Here is a 10,970-nt window from a genome sequence, read left to right as displayed (position 1 = left end):
ACATGTCAACGTAGTTATACATGTCAACGTAGTTATACATGTCAACTTTGTAATACATGTCAAAGTAGTTATACATGTCAACGTAGTTATACATGTCAACGTAGTTATACATGTCAACTTAGTAATACATGTCAAAGTAGTTATACATGTCAACGTAGTTATACATGTCAACGTAGTTATACATGTCAACGTAGTTATACATGTCAACTTAGTAATACATGTCAAAGTAGTTATACATGTCAACGTAGTTATACATGTCAACGTAGTTATACATGTCAACGTAGTTATACATGTCAACGTAGTTATACATGTCAACGTAGTAATACATGTCAACGTAGTTATACATGTCAACGTAGTTATACATGTCAACGTAGTTATACATGTCAACTTAGTAATACATGTCAAAGTAGTTATACATGTCAACGTAGTTATACATGTCAACGTAGTTATACATGTCAACCTAGTTATACATGTCAACTTAGTAATACATGTCAAAGTAGTTTTACATGTCAACGTAGTTATACATGTCAACTTAGTAATACATGTCAAAGTAGTTATACATGTCAACGTAGTTATACATGTCAACGTAGTTATACATGTCAACGTAGTTATACATGTCAAAGTAGTTATACATGTCAACGTAGTAATACATGTCAACGTAGTTATACATGTCAACGTAGTTATACATGTCAATGTAGTTATACATGTCAACGTAGTAATACATGTCAAAGTAGTTATACATGTCAACGTAGTAATACATGTCAACGTAGTTATACATGTCAACGTAGTAATACATGTCAACGTAGTAATACATGTCAACGTAGTAATACATGTCAAAGTAGTAATACATGTCAACGTAGTTATACATGTTAACGTAGTTATACATGTCTACGTAGTAATACATGTCAACGTAGTTATACATGTCAACGTAGTAATACATGTCAACGTAGTTATACATGTTAACGTAGTTATACATGTCAACGTAGTTATACATGTCAACGTAGTTATACATGTCAACGTAGTAATACATGTCAATGAGTTATATATGTCAACGTAGTTATACATGTCAACGTAGTTATACATGTCAACGTAGTTATACACGTCAATGTAGTAATACATGTCAAAGTAGTTATACATGTCAACGTAGTTATACATGTCAACGTAGTAATACATGTCAACGTAGTTATACATGTCAACGTAGTTATACATGTCAAAGTAGTTATACATGTCAACGTAGTAATACATGTCAACGTAGTTATACATGTCAACGTAGTAATACATGTCAATGAGTTATATATGTCAACGTAGTTATACATGTCAACGTAGTTATACATGTCAACGTAGTTATACATGTCAACGTAGTAATACATGTCAACGTAGTTATACATGTCAACGTAGTTATACATGTCAAAGTAGTTATACATGTCAACGTAGTAATACATGTCAACGTAGTTATACATGTCAACGTAGTAATACATGTCAATGAGTTATATATGTCAACGTAGTTATACATGTCAACGTAGTTATACATGTCAACGTAGTTATACATGTCAACGTAGTTATACACGTCAATGTAGTAATACATGTCAAAGTAGTTATACATGTCAACTTAGTAATACATGTCAAAGTAGTTATACATGTCAACGTAGTTATACATGTCAACGTAGTTATACATGTCAACGTAGTTATACATGTCAACGTAGTAATACATGTCAAAGTAGTTATACATGTCAACGTAGTAATACATGTCAACGTAGTTATACATGTCAACGTAGTTATACATGTCAACGTAGTTATACATGTCAACGTAGTAATACATGTCAAAGTAGTTATACATGTCAACGTAGTAATACATGTCAACGTAGTTATACATGTCAATGTAGTAATTCATGTCAACGTAGTAATACATGTCAACGTAGTAATACATGTCAAAGTAGTAATACATGTCAACGTAGTTATACATGTTAACGTAGTTATACATGTCAACGTAGTAATACATGTCAACGTAGTTATACATGTCAACGTAGTAATACATGTCAACGTAGTTATACATGTCAACGTAGTAATACATGTCAACGTAGTTATACATGTCAACGTAGTAATACATGTCAATGAGTTATATATGTCAACGTAGTTATACATGTCAACGTAGTTATACATGTCAACGTAGTTATACACGTCAATGTAGTAATACATGTCAAAGTAGTTATACATGTCAACGTAGTTATACATGTCAACGTAGTAATACATGTCAACGTAGTTATACATGTCAACGTAGTTATACATGTCAAAGTAGTTATACATGTCAACGTAGTAATACATGTCAACGTAGTTATACATGTCAACGTAGTAATACATGTCAATGAGTTATATATGTCAACGTAGTTATACATGTCAACGTAGTTATACATGTCAACGTAGTTATACACGTCAATGTAGTAATACATGTCAAAGTAGTTATACATGTCAACGTAGTTATACATGTCAACGTAGTAATACATGTCAAAGTAGTTATACATGTCAACGTAGTTATACATGTCAACATAGTAATACATGTCAAAGTAGTTATAAATGTCAACGTAGTTATAAATGTCAACGTAGTAATACATGTCAAAGTAGTTATACATGTCAACGTAGTTATACATGTCAAAGTAGTAATACATTTCAAAGTAGTTATACATGTCAACTTAGTAATACATGTCAAAGTAGTTATACATGTCAACGTAGTTATACATGTCAACGTAGTTATACATGTCAACGTACTTATACATTTCAACGTAGTTATACATGTGAACATAGTTATACATGTCAACGTAGTTATACATGTCAACGTAGTAATACATGTCAAAGTAGTTATACATGTCAACGTAGTTATACATGTCAACATAGTAATACATGTCAAAGTAGTTATAAATGTCAACGTAGTTATAAATGTCAACGTAGTAATACATGTCAAAGTAGTTATACATGTCAACGTAGTTATACATGTCAAAGTAGTAATACATTTCAAAGTAGTTATACATGTCAACTTAGTAATACATGTCAAAGTAGTTATACATGTCAACGTAGTTATACATGTCAACGTAGTTATACATGTCAACGTACTTATACATTTCAACGTAGTTATACATGTGAACATAGTTATACATGTCAACGTAGTTATACATGTCAACGTAGTACTCAGTTATACATGTCAACGTAGTTATACATGTCAACTTAGTAATACATGTCAAAGTAGTTATACATGTCAACGTAGTTATACATGTCAACGTAGTAATACGTGTCAAAGTAGTTATACATGTCAACGTAGTTATACATGTCAATGTAGTAATACATGTCAACGTAGTTATACATGTCAATGTAGTAATACATGTCAACGTAGTTATACATGTCAATGTAGTTATACATGTCAACGTAGTTATACATGTCAATGTAGTAATACATGTCAACGTAGTTATACATGTCAACGTAGTTATACATGTCAACGTAGTTATACATGTCAATGTAGTTATACATGTCAATGTAGTTATACATGTCAACGTAGTAATACATGTCAACGTAGTTATACATGTCAATGTAGTAATACATGTCAACGTAGTTATACATGTCAACGTAGTTATACATGTCAACGTAGTTATACATGTCAACGTAGTAATACATGTCAAAGTAGTTATACATGTCAACGTAGTAATACATGTCAACATAGTAATACATGTCAAAGTAGTTATAAATGTCAACGTAGTTATAAATGTCAACGTAGTAATACATGTCAAAGTAGTTATACATGTCAACGTAGTTATACATGTCAAAGTAGTAATACATTTCAAAGTAGTTATACATGTCAACTTAGTAATACATGTCAAAGTAGTTATACATGTCAACGTAGTTATACATGTCAACGTAGTTATACATGTCAACGTACTTATACATTTCAACGTAGTTATACATGTGAACATAGTTATACATGTCAACGTAGTTATACATGTCAACGTAGTAATACATGTCAAAGTAGTTATACATGTCAACGTAGTTATACATGTCAACATAGTAATACATGTCAAAGTAGTTATAAATGTCAACGTAGTTATAAATGTCAACGTAGTAATACATGTCAAAGTAGTTATACATGTCAACGTAGTTATACATGTCAAAGTAGTAATACATTTCAAAGTAGTTATACATGTCAACTTAGTAATACATGTCAAAGTAGTTATACATGTCAACGTAGTTATACATGTCAACGTAGTTATACATGTCAACGTACTTATACATTTCAACGTAGTTATACATGTGAACATAGTTATACATGTCAACGTAGTTATACATGTCAACGTAGTACTCAGTTATACATGTCAACGTAGTTATACATGTCAACTTAGTAATACATGTCAAAGTAGTTATACATGTCAACGTAGTTATACATGTCAACGTAGTAATACGTGTCAAAGTAGTTATACATGTCAACGTAGTTATACATGTCAATGTAGTAATACATGTCAACGTAGTTATACATGTCAATGTAGTAATACATGTCAACGTAGTTATACATGTCAATGTAGTTATACATGTCAACGTAGTTATACATGTCAATGTAGTAATACATGTCAACGTAGTTATACATGTCAACGTAGTTATACATGTCAACGTAGTTATACATGTCAATGTAGTTATACATGTCAATGTAGTTATACATGTCAACGTAGTAATACATGTCAACGTAGTTATACATGTCAATGTAGTAATACATGTCAACGTAGTTATACATGTCAACGTAGTTATACATGTCAACGTAGTTATACATGTCAACGTAGTAATACATGTCAAAGTAGTTATACATGTCAACGTAGTAATACATGTCAACGTAGTTATACATGTCAACGTAGTAATACATGTCAACGTAGTAATACATGTCAACGTAGTAATACATGTCAAAGTAGTAATACATGTCAACGTAGTTATACATGTTAACGTAGTTATACATGTCTACGTAGTAATACATGTCAACGTAGTTATACATGTCAACGTAGTAATACATGTCAACGTAGTTATACATGTTAACGTAGTTATACATGTCAACGTAGTTATACATGTCAACGTAGTTATACATGTCAACGTAGTAATACATGTCAATGAGTTATATATGTCAACGTAGTTATACATGTCAACGTAGTTATACATGTCAACGTAGTTATACACGTCAATGTAGTAATACATGTCAAAGTAGTTATACATGTCAACGTAGTTATACATGTCAACGTAGTAATACATGTCAACGTAGTTATACATGTCAACGTAGTTATACATGTCAAAGTAGTTATACATGTCAACGTAGTAATACATGTCAACGTAGTTATACATGTCAACGTAGTAATACATGTCAATGAGTTATATATGTCAACGTAGTTATACATGTCAACGTAGTTATACATGTCAACGTAGTTATACATGTCAACGTAGTAATACATGTCAACGTAGTTATACATGTCAACGTAGTTATACATGTCAAAGTAGTTATACATGTCAACGTAGTAATACATGTCAACGTAGTTATACATGTCAACGTAGTAATACATGTCAATGAGTTATATATGTCAACGTAGTTATACATGTCAACGTAGTTATACATGTCAACGTAGTTATACATGTCAACGTAGTTATACACGTCAATGTAGTAATACATGTCAAAGTAGTTATACATGTCAACTTAGTAATACATGTCAAAGTAGTTATACATGTCAACGTAGTTATACATGTCAACGTAGTTATACATGTCAACGTAGTTATACATGTCAACGTAGTAATACATGTCAAAGTAGTTATACATGTCAACGTAGTAATACATGTCAACGTAGTTATACATGTCAACGTAGTTATACATGTCAACGTAGTTATACATGTCAACGTAGTAATACATGTCAAAGTAGTTATACATGTCAACGTAGTAATACATGTCAACGTAGTTATACATGTCAATGTAGTAATACATGTCAACGTAGTAATACATGTCAACGTAGTAATACATGTCAAAGTAGTAATACATGTCAACGTAGTTATACATGTTAACGTAGTTATACATGTCAACGTAGTAATACATGTCAACGTAGTTATACATGTCAACGTAGTAATACATGTCAACGTAGTTATACATGTTAACGTAGTTATACATGTCAACGTAGTAATACATGTCAACGTAGTTATACATGTCAACGTAGTAATATATGTCAATGAGTTATTTATGTCAACGTAGTTATACATGTCAACGTAGTTATACATGTCAACGTAGTTATACACGTCAATGTAGTAATACATGTCAAAGTAGTTATACATGTCAACGTAGTTATACATGTCAACGTAGTAATACATGTCAACGTAGTTATACATGTCAACGTAGTTATACATGTCAAAGTAGTTATACATGTCAACGTAGTAATACATGTCAACGTAGTTATACATGTCAACGTAGTAATACATGTCAATGAGTTATATATGTCAACGTAGTTATACATGTCAACGTAGTTATACATGTCAACGTAGTTATACACGTCAATGTAGTAATACATGTCAAAGTAGTTATACATGTCAACGTAGTTATACATGTCAACGTAGTAATACATGTCAAAGTAGTTATACATGTCAACGTAGTTATACATGTCAACATAGTAATACATGTCAAAGTAGTTATAAATGTCAACGTAGTTATAAATGTCAACGTAGTAATACATGTCAAAGTAGTTATACATGTCAACGTAGTTATACATGTCAAAGTAGTAATACATTTCAAAGTAGTTATACATGTCAACTTAGTAATACATGTCAAAGTAGTTATACATGTCAACGTAGTTATACATGTCAACGTAGTTATACATGTCAACGTACTTATACATTTCAACGTAGTTATACATGTGAACATAGTTATACATGTCAACGTAGTTATACATGTCAACGTAGTAATACATGTCAAAGTAGTTATACATGTCAACGTAGTTATACATGTCAACATAGTAATACATGTCAAAGTAGTTATAAATGTCAACGTAGTTATAAATGTCAACGTAGTAATACATGTCAAAGTAGTTATACATGTCAACGTAGTTATACATGTCAAAGTAGTAATACATTTCAAAGTAGTTATACATGTCAACTTAGTAATACATGTCAAAGTAGTTATACATGTCAACGTAGTTATACATGTCAACGTAGTTATACATGTCAACGTACTTATACATTTCAACGTAGTTATACATGTGAACATAGTTATACATGTCAACGTAGTTATACATGTCAACGTAGTACTCAGTTATACATGTCAACGTAGTTATACATGTCAACTTAGTAATACATGTCAAAGTAGTTATACATGTCAACGTAGTTATACATGTCAACGTAGTAATACGTGTCAAAGTAGTTATACATGTCAACGTAGTTATACATGTCAATGTAGTAATACATGTCAACGTAGTTATACATGTCAATGTAGTAATACATGTCAACGTAGTTATACATGTCAATGTAGTTATACATGTCAACGTAGTTATACATGTCAATGTAGTAATACATGTCAACGTAGTTATACATGTCAACGTAGTTATACATGTCAACGTAGTTATACATGTCAATGTAGTTATACATGTCAATGTAGTTATACATGTCAACGTAGTAATACATGTCAACGTAGTTATACATGTCAATGTAGTAATACATGTCAACGTAGTTATACATGTCAACGTAGTTATACATGTCAATGTAGTAATACATGTCAACGTAGTTATACATGTCAACGTAGTTATACATGTCAACGTAGTTATACATGTCAACGTAGTTATACATGTCAATGTAGTAATACATGTCAACGTAGTTATACATGTCAATGTAATTATACATGTCAACGTAGTAATACATGTCAACGTAGTTATACATGTCAACGTAGTAATACATGTCAACGTAGTTATACATGTCAACGTAGTTATACATGTCAAAGTAGTTATACATGTCAACGTAGTAATACATGTCAACATAGTTATACATGTCAACGTAGTAATACATGTCAATGAGTTATATATGTCAACGTAGTTATACATGTCAACGTAGTTATACATGTCAACGTAGTTATACACGTCAATGTAGTAATACATGTCAAAGTAGTTATACATGTCAACGTAGTTATACATGTCAACGTAGTAATACATGTCAAAGTAGTTATACATGTCAACGTAGTTATACATGTCAACATAGTAATACATGTCAAAGTAGTTATAAATGTCAACGTAGTTATAAATGTCAACGTAGTAATACATGTCAAAGTAGTTATACATGTCAACGTAGTTATACATGTCAAAGTAGTAATACATTTCAAAGTAGTTATACATGTCAACGTAGTAATACATGTCAAAGTAGTTATACATGTCAACGTAGTTATACATGTCAATTTAGTTATACATGTCAACGTACTTATACATTTCAACGTAGTTATACATGTGAACATAGTTATACATGTCAACGTAGTTATACATGTCAACGTAGTACTCAGTTATACATGTCAACGTAGTTATACATGTCAACTTAGTAATACATGTCAAAGTAGTTATACATGTCAACGTAGTTATACATGTCAAAGTAGTAATACATTTCAAAGTAGTTATACATGTCAACGTAGTAATACATGTCAAAGTAGTTATACATGTCAACGTAGTTATACATGTCAATTTAGTTATACATGTCAACGTACTTATACATTTCAACGTAGTTATACATGTGAACATAGTTATACATGTCAAAGTAGTTATACATGTCAACGTAGTTATACATGTCAACGTAGTAATACGTGTCAAAGTAGTTATACATGTCAACGTAGTTATACATGTCAATGTAGTAATACATGTCAACGTAGTTATACATGTCAATGTAGTAATACATGTCAACGTAGTTATACATGTCAATGTAGTTATACATGTCAACGTAGTTATACATGTCAATGTAGTAATACATGTCAACGTAGTTATACATGTCAACGTAGTTATACATGTCAACGTAGTTATACATGTCAATGTAGTTATACATGTCAATGTAGTTATACATGTCAATGTAGTAATACATGTCAACGTAGTTATACATGTCAATGTAGTAATACATGTCAACGTAGTTATACATGTCAACGTAGTTATACATGTCAATGTAGTAATACATGTCAACGTAGTTATACATGTCAACGTAGTTATACATGTCAACGTAGTTATACATGTTAATGTAGTAATACATGTCAACGTAGTTATACATGTCAATGTAGTTATACTTGTCAACGTAGTTATACATGTCAACGTAGTTATACATGTCAACGTAGTTATACATGTCAATGTAGTTATACATGTCAACGTAGTTATACATGTCAATGTAGTTATACATGTCAACGTAGTTATACATGTCAACGTAGTTATACATGTCAATGTAGTAATACATGTCAACGTAGTTATACATGTCAATGTAGTAATACATGTCAACATTCAAGTAGGTTTGAAGGTGATTTGCAGTTTTATTTTACTTAAACTTCCTCTCAAAAGGTTTCAAACCAGATTGTTTCTGTTAATAAAGTATTTGTGTTAATTTGTGTCAAATATAAACATCTACACTCGTCTGAACTCATTTACAACAGTTTGATGTCAAAATATATTTTAAAATAACGATTATAAACTGTTAATACAGTCTTAAGATGTTTAAAGTCCAGACGTTAAAACAAAGTTGATACTTTGTCATGAAAATATGTAAAGTGATGCAGCAGTGATGACGTCACCTGATCGTTTATGTCTGATCCAGTGACTCGGTACTCGTTTGCTTTTGTCTGGTGGTTCTGTTACGATGAATTTAAAATGCTTCATGACAATTTATATTGAATTTAAATCGCTAGGAATTAAAAATATTTCATAATTGAAATTGAAATATAACAAATATTTCATAGTTGAAATGAATTCAAACATTCAATATTCTGATGGTATTGATTTACTTTCATAATAATGCATCCAACTATAAATATCGAACTATCCAAATATATTTACGAATTTATCGTCATTAACATGAAGATTAAAAATAAGAATTATTGAGAATTTGTTGTCCATGATTTTCTTCTGTCAGTCGAATATTTGTGACGTCAGCAAAAACTTGTTTATGTCGACGAAGGAGAATCCAGCGCAGCAGCGTTGATGACGTCACGCACAATGTCGCAAACACTTCCTCCTTTCTCTGTCGCGCGCGCGCGTGTCACTTGTTCATTAAGTTTTATTTCCTGTTCATGAAACAAAACAGGATCTGATTTCTCGTAACTTCTACACAATGTATTTATTTCTATAATTATGTTTAACGTCTAAATAAGTTTCGTTCTTTTTTTCACGTCACTTTTGATTCCAGACATGAAGAAAAAAACGAAATTAATGTATTGTTTAAAAGAAACAGTTTCACTTCTTTAAATTAATGTATTGTTTAAAAGAAGCAGTTTCACTTCTTTAAATTAATGTATTGTTTAAAAGAAACAGTTTCACTTCTTTAAATTAATGTATTGTTTAAAAGAAGCAGTTTCACTTCTTTAAATTAATGTATTGTTTAAAAGAAACAGTTTCACTTCTTTAAATTAATGTATTGTTTAAAAGAAACAGTTTCACTTCTTTAAAGACAAAGTAGCGAAACACGAGAAACTTTACAAACGTTTACCTCAGTAGTTAACAAAAGAAAATAAAAAAATTGAGTTTATCTAAAATGTCCATCTGGAAATATAATATTTCAAGTTCAGCTCAGAGGGGCTATTTTATATAAATATAATCTATGTATAAATGAATATTTTTGTGTAGCTAAAATTAGTATTAGGAATAAGTAAAGATAAGTGAAAAACGTAATTTTATATCAAAATCACATCATTATAAAGTTTAGGATGAATCACTTTATATAGAACAACAAATATTGAAGAATATCAAGTTTTCATTTGACCA

Source organism: Callionymus lyra, chromosome 10 (genome assembly GCF_982586985.1).
Source record: "Callionymus lyra chromosome 10, fCalLyr1.hap1.1, whole genome shotgun sequence".
NCBI classification, from domain to species: Eukaryota; Metazoa; Chordata; class Actinopteri; order Syngnathiformes; family Callionymidae; genus Callionymus; species Callionymus lyra.
This window is presented reverse-complemented; position numbering follows the sequence as displayed.